Below are 20,352 nucleotides of genomic sequence, written 5' to 3' on the forward strand. Positions count from 1 at the left end.
TGAAAAAACGCTCAAGAAATGTTCAACACTGTAAAGCGTACTGTAACGAGCGGTGTCAAACAGAGCTCTCGCTTCATCACCGCACTCACACATAATGCGGTGCTCGCATCGGTTATCTGCTACTTACTGGAGCTCATTAACGAATACTTCTTGAGCGTTTTTTCAAAACGTCATATCTGCAATGAGTTACTCTCTTTGTTTACTTTCTCTTCTGTTAATAATTCGGTCACTTTAACATTTATCCCTCAACTCTTTGCATAATATGCTAGTTAAAACCACCGTCTTTCGATCTGTACTGTAAAATAAGTGAAAAGTGTTATAGTGACGCCGTAAAAATCGAAAGAGAAAGTAAACAAAGAGAGTAACTCATTGCAGATATGACGTTTTGAAAAAACGCTCAAGACTTCTGCCGAGTCTTTGATGCTTCCCGGCATTTAGCCATAACACGATATGTAGCTAGTTCAATCGGATGGTGATTACGAATTAAACCTTTAACAGACAATAAACATTAAACTTGAGCTTTATTGCAACATACAAACATAACAGTAGTCGATCATTTTTCAATTGATTTCGTATTGGTTTGTCTGCTTAAAAGTACTATGTGCTAAATTGGTTACGAGCTACTTGTAGAATTATATAAAGTTAAACATTATCTTAAGTATAATTGTCGATACCAGATGTCTATTGTTCGAAGCACTTAACATTCCGCCACACTCGCTTCACCCGAAGGTTTGCTCAACGAATACTTCGATCGCTTCGAACGTCCAGATTCTGTGAATGAAAAAATAAAACATTGTGATAATTAAAATCTTGAACACATCCGTTGGCGCATATAAATAACGAACCGCTTCTCCAATTACATTTACACACACAACCACACGCGGAAGGAAACCAAGGGTAAAATCCGGTCAAAATGTCACTGACTCCCGGCACAGGCCTCGACGGTCAAGTTTCTGTCCCTGGGGACAACTGGTCGCATTGGGTGATCGCAGAACGTGTGCTATGTTACCATCAGAGTGGATTCTCTTCCGGTAGATAACCCGGATCGATTCCACCGATGGAAACAATTGAAGGCAAATCATTACTAACATGAAAATAAGAACCGTTTGCAGGATTTTCATTTTGGGATGAATTTCTAACTTATCCGAAAACTGGGCAGTACACGGAACCACGGCTACGCTATCTTAATCGGGGCTCGAGCGCGACTAGAAGGTATCATGTAATTGCGGCAAAATCGGCTCGGGAATCGGTGATTGCTGTCGATAAGACCAGCACCGACACCGAAGACGACCGAGTGCTAGCTTATCTTATCGGAATGCAGACGTAGAAAGAGACTACAAAACTAGGTGAGTCTATTAGCTGTCGCTGCAGGAATTTGTCACCATGTGTTGTTAATACGTTACTAATGACGACATTTACGTGGTCTGGGGGATCCAAGCTGAGAACACGTTCGGTAAGGTGGATGATGTATGTGAGAATGGTTTTCGGAAGTGACATTGAGGTATTTTGCTCAATAACCTCGCATTGCTTGCGAGCCGATTCCATCAGTCATGTATTTGGCAATGAGTGGTCCTAAGGATTCCAGGAAAATAATGCGCGTATGACTTGGTTATTCCCAGCATACCAATTTTTGACCTTCAAATACCTTATTCGCAGAAAGTGAACGTAGTAGTGGCATTAGTTTTCACTGAGCTTATTTAGGTCGTATATTATTGGATATTAGGGATTCCTTCCGAATTCGGACAAGAAATTACTAAATAATGACCTTCGATTTTAATGTTTCAACAAGACATGCACCGGAAGGCAATTGAAAACAGTGAAAAATTCGCACAAAATTATCAACAAATTCCAAGAGCGTTGACAATAATGGATATTTTTTCACGGAAACATTTTTTGCCTTTCTCAATGTCTGTGTGTATGTCCGAATATATTAACAAAATGCCCATATTGTTTTCTCGGAGATGGCTTAACCGATTTTAACAAACTTAAAGATCGAACACGAAATTATTGCGACACCGAAAATGTCATGCCAATTTTCTTATAATGTTTAAAATCAAACCAAAATTTTAGGGTAGTTTTATACATATATTTACAAAAATCAAAAGAAAAGTTAATCGATGGAGCCTTGAGTGTAAAATTGAACACATTTTCGCTTGATGCCCTCCATCAAATTTTTACAGTGTCATCCGGTACCAGTTTCTCATTTTTTTCATTTTCTTAACATGTCCTTCTCGTCTTTGACTGTCTTCTTGCTCTTCCGAAGTTCCCGCTTCCTCATTGTCCAGTACTGCTCCACCGGGCGCAGCTCCGGACAGTTTGGCGGATTCATGTCCTTTGGAACAAAATGGACAGAATTGGCCTCATACCACTCCAGGACACTTTTAGAATAGTGGCATGATGCCAAATCTGCCCAAAATAGCGGAGCTTCGTCGTGCTGTTGCAAGAACGGCAAAAGGCGCTTCTCGAGGCACTCAGATTTGTAGATCTCGCCATTTATTGTGCCCTTTGTCACGAAAGGCTCACTCCTCAGTCCGCAAGAGCAGATGGCCTGCCAAGTGAGATATTTGGAGGCGAACTTTGACATTTTCTTCTTTTTAAATTTGTCGTCCACATAGAACTTGCTCTTGCCGGTGGAAAACTCCAACCCCGGAATTTGCCTAAAATCGGCTTTTATATACGTTTCGTCGTCCATCACACAGCAGCCATATTTTGTCAGCATCTTCTCGTAGAGCTTCCGTGCCCGAGTTTTAGCCGTCGATTGTTGCCGCTCATCGCGGTTTGGGAAGTTCTGTACCTTGTATGTATGTAGTCCAGCTCTCTTCTTTACCTTCTGGACATAGCTCTGTGACATGCCGATATTTTTAGCCAAATCACGGCTTGAGACGTTGGGATTTGCTTTGATCATCCGCTTCACCTTTCCCTCCGTCTTTTTGTTCTCCGGTCCCGGTTTTCTTCCAGCTCCTTTGCCGTGGTCCAACGTCAACCTCTCCTGGAACCGCTTCAACACTCTGGAGACGGTTAAATGGTGAATGTTCAACATTTTTCCCAGCTGCCGGTGCGACAGGTCAGAAAATTTCAGGTGTTTGGAAAGAATTTGTTCTCTCGACTCGCGTTGGTTCACCTCCATTTTCGTTGAATCGAAAAACACGACTTAGAGTTTGACAGCATGTAAACAATACACATCAATGAAAAGTGTGCAAAATTTGGTTGATTTTTACCCAATGGTAAAAAAAAGTTATGCCCTGTTGATTGTGTCGCCATAAATTTCGTGTTCGCCCTTTACTCGTGAATGAAAGGTACAAGGTTCCCATCGGCTGCTATTTAATTTCATTTAATTTAGATTTCCGGTTCCGGAGTTACGAATTGAAAAGTACAGTCACATAGAAAATTTAGTTATAGTTCGCCCGCATCGGTTTCTCAGAATTTTCTGAACCGATTTTCACAGACTTAGTCTAAAATGAGAGCTGCTACGTTCCCATCGGCTACTATTGATTTTTTGTGTATCCTACTTCTGGTTTCCGAATTATAGGGTGATGAATACGAACACAGCGAAAATGCAAAAAGATGAACAATTTTCGAAAGTGTGAGCCTAATTGGTTAGATTTGTAGTTCTAGTTCACTAACGACCATTCAATGTCTCTTTGGCAATATTGACCCCTATAGACGGTTCCGACATTCCCGAGAAAAATAGCAAATTCTTTCAAAATAAACAAATTCACGTAGATTTCTCGGAGATCGTTAAGCCGATTTTCATAAACTTAGACTAAAATGAAAAGTATATCATCACCATAGACTGCTGTAAAATTTTATATGGATCGGTTGTATTTAGGGTTCGTCGCGGTGCGGATGTGGGCGGTAAATGGATAGTCCGCACCGCAACCGCAAAAAAATAATAAAACCGCACCGCTTACCGCAACCGCACTGCATTTACCGCACCGCACCGCGCGGTAATGCGGTAAATGCGGTAAAATTCTGTATTTTTGAAAAATGTGTTGAAAAATTATTATTTTTTTTTGTATAACCAAATATAATAAAATATTACTCTTATTTACACGTACTCTAACTTTGACGGACTCCTCAGAATGTAACATTTATTAAAAAATTAAAAAAGTTTACACTTTGCAAGTTTTATTAATAAAATTCCGTACATTTTGAGATAAATACTTTCGAAACAAGGTAAATCTTAGCATAGCACTGAAGTCATATGAAATGTAGCTGTACTTAGGGTTGTGGTACCGGTAATACCAGTACCGAAAATCCCGGGAATACCGACCCATTTTTGGTACCGTAATACCGGTACTGAAGAAAAGCCAGTACCGGTATTTTCGGTACCATACAATTTTTTATGAAAAATATGTGGATTCTCTAGGGGGACATGTTTCAAAATATCGGTCTGCAAGATGACCTTTAATTATATTAATTACCTTCTATAAGTTAAACATTACTAGCTCCCGTTGTACTGAACGGAATGTTTAAATTCTTTATATTGTTATTATTAAATTTTAACGATCTTGTACTAAATTTCATAATATTCACATCTCTCTTACGCTAAATTTTTTTTATTAGCGACATTCTGATTGGTTTCCATTTTTTACTGGGTGGCACGTAATAAGACTATGGTCTAAATCATGTCTTTGGTTTGCTCTTAAACCTTTATTTATAAAATAAAGAACAGCGATTTAGCAGCTAATAATTTTAGACTTGGTGAGCTACTCCAAATGGGGCGATTTGTGATTATTAGTGATAGGAAAATTCAGCAAAAACCCATAGTTTACAGGAAAGCAAAGAGCCTTGGTATGCAGGTCGAAACCAATTTACAGCAAATCAAGAGAGGAAAAGCGAGCAACCTACTCGGATTTACTGCCCTTCTCGCTTTGATTTACTGTTATTAATAGTGTTTCTTACTTTTACCATCTGTTAAAGTCGATAAAAGTCGCACCGCTTAGCAGTTATTGATTTCATAGTGGCCTAGATTTCGAAATAAAAGAAGGTGCCGCATACGAAAAATATTTTCTGCTGAAATGAGTCATGCCATTCCGAATCAATTAAAACAATAAACATGTTTTTTGATCGGCACAAATCAATCATCTGAGAATAAGGTCATCAGTTTCAGCATTCAATTTCATTTTGAAGCTCTTTTCGAACTTAAAAAAAGGGCTTCAGTACCGTAGTACCGGTTCTCGACAAAAGGGTCGGTACTGCGAACCCTACATGTACTTCATCATTATACATACAAAAACGTTCTTCCGCAGCAATCAATAGGAAAACTTTTAAGTTCTCCAAATTAATCAAAAGTTCTCCAATTTAATCAAAATTCACAGTTGAGAAAATGTCATCGTAAACGATTCATAATTCCACGATTGTCAAGAGGAATCGGGAGAAATGATGCATTTTTAAATTGGATTTGATAGTGCAATTCAATTGTTTTTCAATGATTGTATTGTGCATTTTATATGTTTGAAAAGGTTCGCTTGTAAATTTTTAAAAGTGTTCAAAATATGACGTAAAAATACTGATGCCAAATTATATTGGACACAGCTTATAGATTTTATCTCTTAGTAACAGATTGTTTTATCATATTAGAATAAACAAAATGTAAAAAATCAAGTAGCGATAGGTCGAATACAGATTATATTCGGATTTATTTTCCAATCATTGTCAAGTCCATGGAAATTAGAGCAATCAAATGTTTATTATGTTTCCCTATTGTAAGGTAATAAGTTTCGTCGTTCTTAAATGGTAAAAGTCAAAGTTTTAATTCACTTTTTAATGCAGACTGCAGACTTATCAATTATTTTTTTAAGTGCGGTTGCGGTAATACCGCGCGGTAAATGCTCATTTCCCGCACCGCATCCGCAAGAAAAAGTGTCTTACCGCACCGCAGTTTTTGCGGTGCGGGTGCGGTAAATACCGCGCGGTTGCGGTAAATACCGCAACCGCGACGAACCCTAGTTGTATTGTTTCGGAAATATAGACTGAATTGTTCGGCTACATGTGAAATTTCCATATATAAGCCGATTATAGAAAATTTTCAAAGTAGGCAGTTCACTAAAGCTCAAAAATCGAATTTGTATTTTCAATGTCGAATACTTTTAACATGCATAAAACGTAGAGATATGATGTTATCTCCAAAGAAAAAATTAACTAGAATCGACTTTTTGGAACTTGGCTGATTTTGCAGCTTCGTGCCTACCGCACACAAAAAGCTTATGCAGTTGATTCAAACCCAATTTTCTAATCGAAGGCCGGAGGGCTGACTCTTATACCATTCGCGTCAGTACATCGAGATCGAAAAATATCTATGTGGGTACAAGTGTGCTTATGTGTGTATATCTATATGTGTGTATGTGCGGACTTACTAATAAAATGTGCACATCGGTTTCTTAAAGATGACTAAACCTATTTTTACGAACTTAGCCTCAAATGAAGGCTATGTTAATCCGACTTCCTGTTAGAACATGTGCCAAATTGCTTCAATTTGTAAATTTAGGTAAGTTGTCGCCTATCTAAAATTATTGTTACTATGTTTTAATTGCCGCAAGGTTCTACTGTATCGATTTTGTTGGCTATTTTCGGCAAATTTGAGACTAAGAGAAACGAAAGCAATGAAATTGAAAGACGGATAGGTATTCTAGAGCGAATCAGTTATAAACTTAGAACGGAAAACTAGAACTAGGCAGGCTCATATGTTCTACCATAGACCATGCGGTAGACTTGGGTGCAACGCCCAACTCCTACTCTGCATAAGGCAAAGAATTCTTCACATTTCCTTTCGATCATGCCCATATGAGCCTGCCTAGTTCTAGTTTTCCGTTCTAAGTTTATAACTGATTCGCTCTAGAATACCTATCCGTCTTTCAATTTCATTGCTTTCGTTTCTCTTAGTCTCAAATTTGCCGAAAATAGCCAACAAAATCGATACAATCTAAAATTATTGCTACACATTGGCCACCTGATCCGGCAGTCCCAGATAAAGTAATCAATGTCCTGAACTTATTCATTTTCATGCGCTCAGTCGAGACACAAGTGTTTTATTACCAGTCCGTGCAGTCTATAGCGACAAAGAATAGTGCTCATCCGTGTTCAAGGTAAGCCGTATGGATACCGTTACATACACAAGTTAAGTACCGTAAATCGGTACTTAACTTGTGTATAGAAAAATAATCATTACATATTTTTAGACGCAGCACATTTTTTTTAGTTTAATATGTTGAAACCGTGTACTGATGTAGAGAACAAGATTGAATGGTTTTACCTAAAATTGTCCAATTTTTCCAAAAATGATTTCAAGTTGAAGTCCGTTTTCGTATTCCGGGGTGACTTCGATAACCTGCATGTTCACCCACATTAAGTTTTTAATGTCATTGTTTTTCATTCAAATGTTTGTTTAAACTAATTCTGAAAAGATACTCATTGTTGAATAAACGTTAATTGGTATTGTACAACGTATGTCAACATACTGTAAAATTCGGGCGCCCAAAATTTGTAAAATTGGTGTCCAACTAGAATAAAATAATCCGAAAACATTTAAAACTGCTAAATCTGTTTCATTCTATTGGTTTATGAAAGTGTTTCATCCATTCTAACACGATGGAATATTGAATATAAAAAAATATTGCGAATTTTAGCTTCAAATAATGTGAAATAATTGCCAACTAGTTTCACAAAAATTTGTTTTTAAAATAAGCAAACTTTGAAAAGTAAATTTGACACATCCCACTGTAAAGGAAAATAAAAACTCGTTTGGAATTTATTTCTCTTGCCAAAATCTGAGATTTATTTGTTTTATAAAAAATAGACACTTTACGAAGCTTCGTAAAAATAAGATAAAGTCAAATCTCGTTTTTTTTGTAGTTTTTGTGCCCAAAAACCGAACAATATACTCAAAAAGTATAACAAATCAGTATTTCATAAGTTTAGAGTAAAACTTAATCCAAATTTAAATTATTCGGTAGACGATTATGGCTAAATAAGCAATTTACGAAAATAGTTTAAAGTGATCAAAGTCACCCTGGTTTACGGTATTAGTTTACGTTTGCCCTTCTTTGTTCTCTTACTAACGTACACTGGGCAATAAGCCCGTGCAAAAATGACTTCCCCTAACGGCGGTTCATCACAAGGTGAGATGGACGCCGAAACAAAATCGGCTTCACGGCTCAAAGTATATCCAAGCTCGGTTACTGGACCCTTCGTGATCTTCTTCCGGACCAAAGACAAAAAGTGTTTGAATCTGTTGCAGATTTCTCGAGTTCTGATGGACCGGTATTCGGCCGTGACAGAAATACCGAAAATTCTCCCTGATTAGCTTTGGGTGGTGTTAAACAGTTTAAATCAGGCAAATGATATTGCTGGCTATGGGTCCTTTACGAAGGAGTACTGGGTGTATATTCCAGCTAACAGGGGTGAAGTCAGTGGGGTCGTTTACGATTCGAGTCTGAGTGGCGAGGACCTGCTGAAACAGGGGACTGGCTGTTTCAAAGACCCCATGCTTAAGCCAGTGAAGACAAACGTTTGTATTCAGCATCAGGCGCAGCTGACGGGAAGAAAATATACGTAAACTCAGACTCTTATCGGGTTACCTTCGCCGATTCTGATCTACCTAACTACCTCCTCTTTGACAAGGTTCGTCTGGTTCGCTTCTTTGTGCCACGGTTCATGAACTGAACTAATTGCAAATAATTGGGACATACAGCCTCCCATTGTAATCATAAGGCCCGTTGTGGGAAATTCGGTGGGAGAATCATGAGGATGATTCCTGTGGAAGGGATGTCGAAAAGTGTCTCTACTGTGGGGGAAATCCACATGATCTCCCGGCATGTCCCGCGTACAAACAGCGCGAGTAGAATCTCAAACGTTCCCTTCAGGGACGCTCTAAGCGATCTTTTGTAGGAATGCTTAAGATAGCTACGCCACCAGCCTCTATGAACATCTATACCAACTTGTCTACTGACGAAGGCGACTGTGGTGAACCCCAGGAGGGAACATCTTTTCGGTGCCTAGAAGCAATAGAAAAAGGAGGAACATTTCCTCTCCCAAGCTTCGTCGTAAAGGCCAGAAGGTGTTTCTTCATGCACCCCTCCCCTAAAATAACTACTCAAGGAAGTACTGGTGCAAAACCGAAGCAAGTCGTTCCCGGTCTAAGAAACTTGAATTCAGAAAAGGAGTTCCCAGCACTTCCAGGAACATAAAAAACCACAAGTGTTCCCATATCTCAGCCAGAGAAAGAAACTAGTGCTGGCTTTATAAATTTATTTGACATTGTGGACCGTATTTTTACAGCGCTAAATATTTCTGACACCTTAAAAGCATCTTGATAACCTTTCTCCCCGCAGTAAAAACATTCTTGATGCAGTTCACTGCGAAATGGCCTTTTCTTTCAGCGATTGTATCCTTGGACGGCTAATTCGTCGAACAAGGTCACGGATTTAATCGCTGTTCTACAGTGGAATTGCAGAAGCATTATCCCGAAAATCAATTCCTTTAAAATCTTACTAAATAACTTAAAATGCGATGCATTTGCACTATGCGAGACATGGCATACTTCAGAAATAAACCTACACTTTCACAATTTTAATATTATTCGCTTGGATCGAGAAGACTCTTACGGAGGAGTACTTTTGGGGATCAAAAAGTGATATTCATTCAATCGAATCGACCTCCTCTAGACACCAGGCATTGAAGTTGTCGCTTGCCAAACCAGAATTAAAGGAAAAGACCTTTGCATTGCTTCCACCTACATCTCCCGTAGAGCCTCAGTTAGCCACCGACGGCTTTGCGATATTGCGGAACTCCTCTCCGCACCGAGGTGACTTCAACTCCCACGGTACGGCATGGGGTTTCCTTTATGACGATAATCGATCTACCTCAATTCATGAGCTTTGCGACAACCTCAATATGACTATTTTGAATACGGGTGAAATGACACAGATTCCTGTCCCTCTAGCGCGTCCAAGTGCCTTAGACCTGTCCCGCTGCTCGACAACGCTGCGGTTAGATTGCATGTGGAAGGTAGTCTCTGATCCCCACGGCAGCGACCATCTACCAATCGTAATTAATATTGCTAACGGTTTAGGGCCACCGAATACAATCAGTGTTTCGTATGACCTCACACGAAATGTTGATTGGAAGAGCAACGCGTCCGCGATATCCGACAAAATCGAGTCCACTGAAGAGCTTCCCCCGGAGGAAGAGTACGGGTTCCAGGCTTGCTTAATTCTCGATACCGCGATTCAAGCTCAGACCAAACGCGTACGACACGAACTCTTGCGGGATTTCTTCCAACCCATGGTGTTACAAAGAGTGCTCAGACGTGTACGTGAAGAAGGCCGCCGCGTGTAAGACTTTCCAGGACGACGGGCTACCCGCTTGCTATCGACAGTACGCGATGTTAGAAACGCGAATGATGAGTTTGATGAAAGCCAAGAAACGTAGCTACTGGCGCAGGTTCGTCGACGGGCTAACGAGAGAAACATCGATGAGCACTCTTTGGGGCGCGGCCCGATGCTTAGAAAACCGAAACAGTACGAACGAGCGCGTGGAATATTCAAACCGCGTTGGATATTCGATTTCGTCAATAAGGTTTGTCCGGATTCCGCCCGGCACAGAAGATCTACCGCACTGCGTTCCCTCAAGATAGCTGGATATCGAATTCGTTCAAGTGCCTTAGTTTCAGTCCCCTGGCATTGCTTCATTGCGAGTACTGAAGAAGCGGACTCTTTAGCTGAGGTGGCCGCCGTAGAAGGTGACATATACGTAAGACCAATTTTCTTTAGTGAATATTTCAATATTTCTCGTCAGATGACGCTAGAAAGCTAGAAGATAGCTTGGAGCAATGGAGAGTTGGGACGGTGGCTACATTCTATTACTCCGAAGTTGTCAACGAAGTCTTGGTTTAGAGGAATGAGTGTGGGTCGCGATTTCATTCGTGCGATGTCTCGTCTCATGTCCAATCACTACACGTTAGACGCAAATCTCCGACCTATTTGGGCTCATGCATAGTGGTATCAGCGCTTGTGGCGATGGTTACCAAGATATCGAACATATTGTCTTGGCATGCGCCAAGTATTGTTCCCCCTGATCTGAACTACTGGATTCCGGTTCGGGATGTCTAGGCAAGCTGCAATCTCCTCTGTATGTTCCTCGTCTGCTCCTTCCTAAAGTTAGCAATATCAGTGTTGCGAAATTTCAAAAACAGTTACCTATTTCTGCTTGTATTTTCCGAAACCAACATTCAAATTCATCGCCTCCCTCATTAATTAAACAATGAAATCGTTTGAAGGATCCCCTGTTGGTCTGCATAGAACCAAATAGAACCAATCAAATCAATTATCCTCTCTTTTATATCAAAATGTATCTTCAACCTTAAGTTAACTGTAATCCTCTTCAAAAAACAATATAAAAAATTATTTCAATATATACTCAATTTTACGAAATTTAAAAAGTAAAACAAAGAAATTAGCGCCTTTAAGCTAAAGCAAACGTGCCTTACCAAATAAAAGCACTGAATGAAAAAAATTCACGAAACACAATATCTTTAGGCCACCTGGTAGCTTTTTCTTTCAAATCGACGCACCAATCAGTTAGAACAAAAAATTCCGTGTACTTCAATCTTTTTCGTAATACACCAATTCGACGGTACTGATAACAGGTATTCCGAGTCTGGCTACTACTAGCGTACATCTGTCGAAATGCCCGACAAATCCAATAAGAATTCATTATCGTCAAGATTCGCTGAGCTTGAAGTCGCAGATAAAGCAAAAACATCTGCCCATACTATCATCATCCAGGTTCACACTTTTTAAGGAAACCTCTGTGGTTCGGAAGCGGAATTATTGGAACGACGTTTTCAAAGTCTAGAAGTGAATTATGCGACAATTGAGGCTTTCGATAGGAATTTTCGTTGTTCTCAATCAGAAATAGTTCGCCATTCACATACTATTTGGGTTATTCTGTCAATTCTTAGGAATAAAGTAACATTTTATCGATTGCAGACCGCGTAGTTAATAAATAATGCAGCTCCTTAATAGGGTCGCAACCAGCTCTCTTCACTATTTAACAGATTATGTAGGGTCTTAACCCTAGAACGGTTTTGTGGCGTACATTTGTACCCCAGAGCTATTTACAATCCCTGTTACTCCGTTACGGTTTATTTTGGCTGCAAGCAATCTTTATCATAAATCAATTTGATTATTAAACTTACATTAAAGCAAGTACAACGTATTTGTTTCACTTGACCAACTTAACAGTGCCTGCTTAAAGTTTGCCTGGGGTACATATGTACCCCACAAAACCGTTTACGTTAGTGTTTTGTCATGTGTACATAATTCGGAAAATTTATTATATCTTTTTTTAAAATCAAAATATCGATACATAGTAAGCGAAAAACTTGTGTAAAATTGTATAAGCTTCAACATTGCTGAACAATAGTATCTGTTATTTGATATAATAAAGCTACTATAGCAAAGTAATTAGAAAATGCGCTCGGATCGTTATCGTAATTTTTACTTTTGCGGGTGAATGAGGCAAAACACATTCGTGAAAATGACTTGTATGTTAATTGTACCATGCACCACTCGATTCGTCGTCTTCTGTGATCCAGGCTCTGGAACATATTTACTTTATATACACGTACAATGCACCGTCTCTATCAGTCCTTTCAACGCAGTCCTGTGTTATCTCTGCTATTGCATATTGCTGTATTGTTACTGTTTGTATTGGCGTTTGGCGTTCAAAAAAGCATCGGAATAAATACAATTTTTAATCGGTTTTTGTATAATTTACTAATTATTCTTAACGAAATTTAACAATTTTCACAACGCCGCATAGTTGGCTTAAATCGGATCGAAACTACCGGAGTTATAGGAATATTGTGGAAAAAAGGGAATTTTGACGACTTGTTCTATAAAAAATACAATATTACATGATAAAATCGACAAAACACGAATATTTTTAACAGGATTCTTTACGAATGATTTTAGAATAAAACTATCCAATTTAATAACGATTTCAATATAAATTAGGCATATTAGAGCAATTTTAGTGCTGGGGTACGAATGTACCCCACAAAACCGTTTACGTATAGAAAAAGTCACGAAACCGTTGTAGGGTTAAACACTAGACCGGCAACTTTTTTGAACTTTTTTCGGAACACTCCTAAATCAATTGGTATTTAGCTCTACAAACCATCTGCCAAATATGAGATTTTTGCTATGGCTCTAGTTCACTCACAAGAGTTTAGAAGTTTCTATGGTGAAATATATGGAAAATCAGAAATTAAAAATCAAATTCCAATAAAAAATTCCACAGTAATTCCGCATACCTCAAAACTTACGGTGGCGTAGCTTATTTTATACAGCTTTGTTGAAGAATACATATTGATTGGAGGTTCCCCGACAAAGTTATTTAATTTTGAAGACAAACGGATTTTTTTGAAATTTCCTATTCTAAGCATATGCGAGAAAGAGAGGCAACACATAACTTTATATGAGAATATCTTTTTACTGCCAAATAGGATCAATTGGCAGTCTTCGGCAATGTTGATCCTTACACCTTAAGCTATATATTTACAGATTTTGGGATGCACAAGATGATACTGTCATTTTTTACTGAATTTATTGTTTCTATTGCCAATTTTTCATATATTTCCACAAACAAACTTGAGAACTCTTGTGAGTAAACTAGAGTTATCGGAAATGCTCATATTTTACAAATGGTATGTGAAGCCAATTACCGTTTAATTTAACAGTGTTCCGGAAAAAAAGTCAAAATTGTTGCCGGTTTATTAAACATACAATCAACCGAGGTATGTAGAAGGATTTACACCGATAATACTCCTCTTTCTTTCCCATACACGGTGTCTCTGGTAGAACAATATTTCCACAAAAAAATCAGGGGTGGCATTCCGCATCTCGATTCGAGTGACTCGATTCGAAACGTTTTGAAGTCGTTTCGACTAATTTGCGGCATTACGTATCACATTCGACCAAGCGTTCGAGCTTGTTAGATTGCGGAACTAGATTTCGACTGCCTGTTCGAGCGCAAACTGTCAAATAAGAGTATACACTGAGAAAAAATATTTTTAATTCTGCTACGAATAAGTTTCATAAAACCAACTTTGGCAAAATATAGGAATTGTTTTAATTTGTTTTTGGTTGCTTGTTATCGAAATATATTTGGATAAGTTTCGCAAATCTAACATTTTTTTCTAGTACACAATAGGGGTGAGCTCTTTGAAATAGAATAGATGTTGTCAAACATAGATCCATAAAGATCCGATGTAATACGGAAATACGATTTTTTTCCTTTTATGTACGAAAAATAAATTTACCCTTTCCAAAAATATCTATGCTGCATAAAACAATTGATAAAAGTACGAATCATTTCGTTTCATTGACGAAAAATGTTTTAGACATCGATGATAACTTTTATGCACCGTACAGGCCAATCAACGTCAGATTTACAAATAAAATTTTAGTTCATTCCAAATTTCTTTCTTGCATTCTTCAGCTAAAAATATTTGACAGGTATTTTTGTTATGGCTGAATATAATATTTACTTCAAGGTATGAGCTTTCATCTTTTGAAGTTGAACATTTTTCAATCGCTGATAGTTCGTAAAGTATTTGATGCATGGAAAAAATATTAAATATAAAAAGTTGCAGTGTCGCATGAGCTTGCCGGAAAAATTGAGTTTTTTTAAGCTGAATTAAATTTTGTGCTTATTTTTTCATCAAATAATAAAAATCATGTTAGAAATATTGCGTAAAATTTTTGCAGTGGATCTCAAAATGTTTTGCGAGAAATTACAAATATATCGTTAAAGAGGACAATTTTACATTAAACGCCATGTTATGGGCCAGCTTTAATTGAAATATCTCGTAAAGTAATAAGGTTCTCAATATAATTATAAATATTTTCATTGAATAAAAAACTTATTAGTCCAAGCTTATTTTTTCGATATGTTTCTATCATTTACAGAATTCATAACATAAATAACAAAAAAAACTATCAGATTTTTATTGGTGAATTCATTCGAAAACGCACTTTTTATTATTAATAAATTTTTCGTACAACTAAGAGTTTCCGAGTTATCAGTGGTTGAAAAATGGTCCAATTCATAAAATTCAAAAACTCATAACTTGAAAAAAATCTATCGTATTCAGCCAAAACAAAAAATAGATGTAAATTATTTTGTGCTAAGAATGCAAGAAAAATTTCTGGTAGAAATTAAAATTGTGGTTGTAAATTTGACATGGAATAACCCATTAATTTAATAACATTAAATATCTAAAATTACTAAACTTTTCGTTCATCAAGATGCCATTAGACTAAACGAACTATTTACAATGCAAATTTGCCATTACCAAAAAGTGTAATGATTTTGTTCATATCGTATGATAATTTTAATTCCAACTAAGAATTTTTTTCAGTGTAAACAAAATTGCAGTTTGTTTTATTTTTTTTTTTTCGATGAGCGTCAAATTCACAGAATATAAATAGTGATAGTGGTAAATAAATTGACCCAAGCAAGTTCATAATTTGTTCACGTCATTCTCCCTCACCACCTTTTTCAATGCTTGGGCATTATTTTAGTTTGATATAACTGTATTCTTGAACTTCTTGCCACAAATTTTTAATATATCTCGATGTTTAAGTTGATGCACCGAAACATCAAAATGCCTAGCTGGTAGTGTGTCTTATTCGGACCTCAGTCGCATGATGGAATATATTATCTGCAGAATGAGTTATTCACAATTATTCTTAGATTAAAGACCTTATGTAATATCTAAATAATTGTTCAAAACAACACAACTTCGGGACCGTTTTTTCTCAAATCTTTTGGAAAATAATCATAGCGAGCATTGCATTGAAATTTTGGTTTTCTGGGTTTTTTTCAGGAAACTGATAACTTCCAAAAGTAACAATTTTTTTCAGCAATTGATGACGCAAAAATTTAAAAGCTTAAAATTCGTTAAAATAGTCATTTTTAGTTGAAATAGTCAAGACAAAAATGCGTTTTCGTGTTTGCGGAGTTGTTCGTGTACTTGTTAGTTAATTATTCTGTTATAGCACACAGAGATAGGGAGAACACAATCAAAATGAAGTTTTTCCAGAAATTGCAGATGGCATAATTTCAATCGGTTGATGCATTCAAATTTGTTGGTAATTCAATTTGATTCAAATTTCTTTGCTATATAAGATAATATTCTGTATTTTCATGCATTTAATGCAAATGACGATATAACAAATAATTCTGTTGGTGTATAAAACGTACATTATGGCATTGAATTCAAGGCTATATTGTGATATTGAAAACAATTGAGGTATAGTCGGGAACAAATGCATCAATTAATTTTTTACATTTTAACGACATTCAATTAGCTAGAGTCATTAGTCATTAGACAGGCTTAATATCGTGCGGGCTTAATCTTTGTCTTCTGTTAATGAGGGTCGAGCTGAGGCAGAATCAATTAGAATATAAAATTGTTTAAATCACTACTTTGAAATCAAGAATGATTGTGATTCTATACATCTATTAAATAGCGATTAGACAAGTCAAGGTGTCTTCACTTTGTTCCAACACTTTTTATTATTACTTGATGTAAGATAATTTATTATCAATATTTAGTATTACTTTTTCCAAAAAAGTATGTTCTTGATGGTGAAAATAGATATAACATAAAGAAACTCAAAGTACGTGGGAGCTTTTTACACCTTTTGGTAATTTTATATCCTCTAAGTATTCCGAAATAAAAACACAAATCATAATCTCGAACGACAGTCGACAGCAATAAAACTATCGAGCAAATACGTTAGACTCGAGTCGCTTTCGAGTTCGATTGTTATGGTTCCATAATGCCAACACTTCTCGATAATCTAGTACTTCTTCGAGCTAACTCGAACGAAAATTAACTTTCGAGCTCTGTTCGAAATACATAATGCGAAACAAGGTCGAGTCGATAGAATTTCGATCGAATCGAGATGCGTAATGCCACCCCAGTATCGCTGAAGTACTCACTAATCGAAAGCTTAGATACTCCTCTTTCATCTGAGACTAAATTTGAAATGTTCTTTCGGGGGGTCTAGAACAATATTTTTTTTAGCATTTTGATTATTATTTTTGAAGATTGCGTTTCATTGAATAGCTCTCAGAAGATATCTCACTTTAAGGAGGATGAATCTTTAGATATTTAGTATCAGAAGGAGAGACTTGCTACGTTAATAAATACCTCCGAAGATACCAATAACCGACATTAATTCAATTTCGCGGTAATTCACATTTTAAATTTGGATAAGATTTTACTAGGAATATTTTTTGTCTCTGGTAGAGCAATATTACCACAAACAAATCAATATCACTGATGTACGTACTATCCGGCAACTTGCTTCTGAATTTTGAATTGTTCTTTCTAAGGGTCTAGAGTTTTTTATTTTATGATCGAGACGAAACTGAAGCATTGGACGAGCAGGGGAAGTCAGTCAACGTTTGATGGATTCCAACGATTTCACTCTTCAGGGCCGAAATTTCATCGCGCAAATCTGTTTCAAACTTTTTAGCCTTCGTATCATTGTGGGCTTCGGTAATGGTAGTGGTGGCTGTGGTGGCGGCAGCGGTAGCAACAACGGTGGAATGGGATGAAAAATTAGCGATATCAAGCAGCTTTCGTTTATCTCGAAATACCTCCATGTTGCGAACATTACACATCATCTCACCACATGCAGTGCATAGCCAGTACATGTTGTAATTATTATTGCAACTGATCGCCTCAGAACCGGTGACAGAAGCGCAATTCAGATGATAAACATCCGATCCATCCGAACAAAAGCTTTTGCACACGATTGTTTCTTCGTCGGGTGCGATCTTTGTAAAGCATTTGTTACAAATCATTTTGCTTAGACTGCGTTATACGTTGTACGACAGAATCAACACCGATTTGGGGAAAAATAGCAACAGTTCTTCTAAACGCTTTTCTTCGCCGCTAATGTAGAATCACTTCATCAGATTTTATCAAAATAGTAAACAGCAACAGGGCAAATTTAACTATGAATTTTCAACAAAATTCACGTCGCGGAGCAGGAGCAAAACAAACGGTTACGTGCGGAACAGAAGCAAGACGACGGTTGAACATGAAATTATTTTGCGGATAAAATTTTCTACTAAAAGGTGGTTATGTGTTTCGAAAGAGATAGTCTCGATCGTGTTTAAACTCGTAATTTTCAACGAAACTGCAAACGAAAACAAATCTAATAAAGATGAAATTGTTTCAAAGAATCCATATAACAACGAAATAATTTTGAATGTAACATCAGTTACATAGGAACCCCGAGCAAAAATATATTTCGAAGAAAAAAAATTGATGGAAACTTTTTTTTGCGAATTTAAAGATACCGAATGCGCGAAACTGGCAAAATGGTGTCTTCGATAATTTTCATTAACGTTACAAGTCCGGTTCTCTGACAGTATGTGATCACTGATTAAGCCTCTTAAAAGGGAAATGTCTTTTGAACTACAAATACTTGAAAAATTATCTAAAAAATTGATCGTCAAAATGTAAAAAAAAGTTCTACACCCCCTGATAGAACATTTCAAAGTTATGCTCAGATGAAAGAGGAGCATCTAAGCTTTCGATTAGTGAGTAGTTTAGCGATACTATTTTTTTGTTTAAATGTTTTCTACCAGAGACACCGTGCATAATTTTAGCCAATACATTAAACAGAGATAGTGCTCAAATTAATGGGTTCAAAGAGGTAACACTAACCTTATTCATCAGAGCTGAATTTATTCTAAGCTCGAAAAATTGTTGAATATGAGACATTTGTCAGCTGTTTGTCGGCACCACTCAGCCAATTGATCAGCAGACGAATGACGGTATACCAAAAGATACAACCGAATGATAAGCTTTGTTGCACGTTGTACACCATCGATCAAATCGGTTTCAGTAATATCTTGAGTTGTACATCTTTGGGCGACAATTGTTGAGTTCAAGGTACACAAATGTCTCGCTCATTCTTGAACCTTGGGTTGTTCCCAAAGGCTTCGTGACCAATAAAAATCTCACTTACTATTTTAGAAGTAAACCGCCGACCGGCACAATCCATAGATGTCGTGCATTTGACCGGCTCCGCAGTTACCACCATTTCGATATCCACTCGGGGATCTCAGAATATGCGCTGAACGTTGCTGATTGTCTTCCTCCGTAGGAATGTGCTTCAAGAAAAGAACTTTAACACCTTCCGAATCATCACTCAACCCTACTAAAACAAATGCCACCAGAATCGAGATTACCAGCAACCTCATCTCGGCAACTTTTCGGAATCAACTAATTTGAAAAATTGCTTCCCGATTGCTACCTAAAAACGAATCCTTCCCCTATATCTTATCAAACTTTTCAAATTTAATTTCAACCAACAGATGATAACCACCACCGACACAATCACCGTGATTTTTTTTCTGTTTTGTTTAAACCTGATCAGCAGCACTTACTTCATTTCGGTTTTGTAGAGCTCAGAATACCAGCTTCCGACAGCGCCGGAAACGATCCAACCCGTACCCGGGAGGACACCGCAGAGGCGATACAAAAATGTTGGACGTGTTGACCGTTGTGTTTGGTTCGTTCTTCGCCGGATTATAGTAGATGGTGCGGGCTTCGGCGACCTCCAGTACGGTAAACACCAACATGACGGAAAGTAGTGCCACCAGAATCAGCTTGTTACCGTTGCTGATTGGCACCTTTTTCAGCGGGGTATGCATTGTTTGTTTTTTATTACCGTTCGACGAAATCTTAACTTTCAGAGCGGAACTGGTGTGAACAGATTGGAATGATGCAGAGCGCGAACTATACGAATGAGCTGTTTCGAAGAGAATACTGCCGAAACTGAGTCGATTGCGCCTTCGACGGAATATACGCAGGGTTGGTAATTTCAATTTGTATGTGTACTTCTGTATCGTAGGGTAACATGACGTCGTTGAATTCTCAGTATTTATCAGTTTGTTTTTGTACTTCCTTAATGGAGCCGCTTGAGTTGACAATCCGTTTCTAACAAACTGAAACGGTACTTCAGGGAATTAATATTGTTTGGATTACATCCAACAAACTTCTTACAAACTTTGTGCACCAATAAATTACTTGAATTAACATTTATATCACTACGATCCCAGAAAAACGGTGTTTCAGCTGATAACCTGCGTGCGCCGCAACCCTGATACACCCTACGAGGGGGAAACAGTTTGGCGCGCGAGACACGCCAATTTCACGCTCGTGATAAGATAAAGGCTTCGATGGCGACGACGACGATGACGACGGACTCAGCGATTCTTGTAGTGACCGGCAGACTCATGTTCGGGGGATTCACA

General features: G+C 37.6%; 1 protein-coding gene across 1 annotated transcript in view; it reads right to left on the reverse strand.

The window, feature by feature from the left end:
* Positions 1-502: 502 nt before the first annotated feature.
* Positions 503-20,352, reverse strand: part of LOC131677941 (uncharacterized) — a 35,090-nt gene continuing 15,240 nt past the window's right edge. The window contains exon 2 of the mRNA XM_058958047.1: positions 503-771. The gene's annotated coding sequence lies outside the window, so the exon portion shown is untranslated. The remainder of the gene's footprint in view (positions 772-20,352) is intronic.

The sequence above is a fragment of the Topomyia yanbarensis genome, chromosome 1 (genome assembly GCF_030247195.1).
Source record: "Topomyia yanbarensis strain Yona2022 chromosome 1, ASM3024719v1, whole genome shotgun sequence".
NCBI classification, from domain to species: domain Eukaryota; kingdom Metazoa; phylum Arthropoda; class Insecta; order Diptera; family Culicidae; genus Topomyia; species Topomyia yanbarensis.